At 39.0% G+C, this 973-nt stretch overlaps 1 non-coding gene across 1 annotated transcript; it reads right to left on the minus strand.

The window, feature by feature from the left end:
- Positions 1-621: 621 nt before the first annotated feature.
- Trnat-ugu lies at positions 622-693 on the minus strand. The gene has a single exon. It is a non-coding gene; the product is annotated as a tRNA-Thr (tRNA).
- Between the last annotated feature and the right edge of the window lie 280 nt (positions 694-973).

Consider the following 973-nt stretch of genomic DNA (forward strand, 5'->3'; position numbering starts at 1 on the left):
TATCAACAACATACGGTTCAGTAGCGCAGCTCCTTCAAGAAGTACAACCCTACCACCTCCATTGTATAATATTCAAGTTGTTATCCGGAAACAAAGGGACTAAAAACACAACTTTTGTTCTGTAAATTTAATCATTAGATGTCCAATTATTCTTCAGTAGTATCATAGTCAAGTGTAGCAATAGGTGCTTTTAAAGAGAGCGTAATGTCCGGTAGGAAGCCAATCGAAGTAATGCCAAATTCCGTTCCTGAGGACGAATGCTGGGGACCGCCTGAAAAGGTTTGCCGAATATGTCGAAAGCGAGAACGAAACGTTATTTTTCTACCTTGCGCCCATGTGGAAGTCTGCTGGATTTGTGGAATGCATATAAAATGTTGTACTTTATGTTATAAAGAACTTTCAGCAACAGTTCGAATATGATATTAAATAACTATCCCATATACATCATGTATTATACCTACCTTATTCCAATAAATAGATATAAAAAAAATTTCTCGTTTCTTTTTCATATACCTATCGAGTCAGGTTGGCCGAGTGGTTAAGGCACCTTGTTTAAGCCTTGGTTTCCAAACGGAGCGTGGGTTCGAATTCCACACCTGACATTTTTGATAGAAATGTAATTGCCTCCTGTGAGATTTGAACTCATGACCTCCGGTTTACAAGACCATTGCTCAACCACTGAGCTAAAGAGGCTCTTGCTAATTTACTAACAAGCCTACATATTAGGCTAAAATTTTTGCTAACACTACAATTATAAAGGAAATAATATATCAAGTTACAGTTTATACTAAAAAGCAAGTCTGTACCTGTAGAAAACAGGTCTGAACCAGTAGAAAACAGGTCTGAATCTGTAGAAAACAAGTCTTAACCTGTAGGAAACAGGTCTGAACCAGTAGAAAACAACCTTGACGCGACCTTGACCCCAGGCGACCAGAGGTATTGACCTTGACATGGCCTTGGCGTGACCTTGACC

This window comes from Anoplophora glabripennis, unplaced genomic scaffold (assembly GCF_000390285.2).
Source record: "Anoplophora glabripennis isolate ALB-LARVAE unplaced genomic scaffold, Agla_2.0 scaffold1265, whole genome shotgun sequence".
Lineage (NCBI taxonomy): Eukaryota > Metazoa > Arthropoda > Insecta > Coleoptera > Cerambycidae > Anoplophora > Anoplophora glabripennis.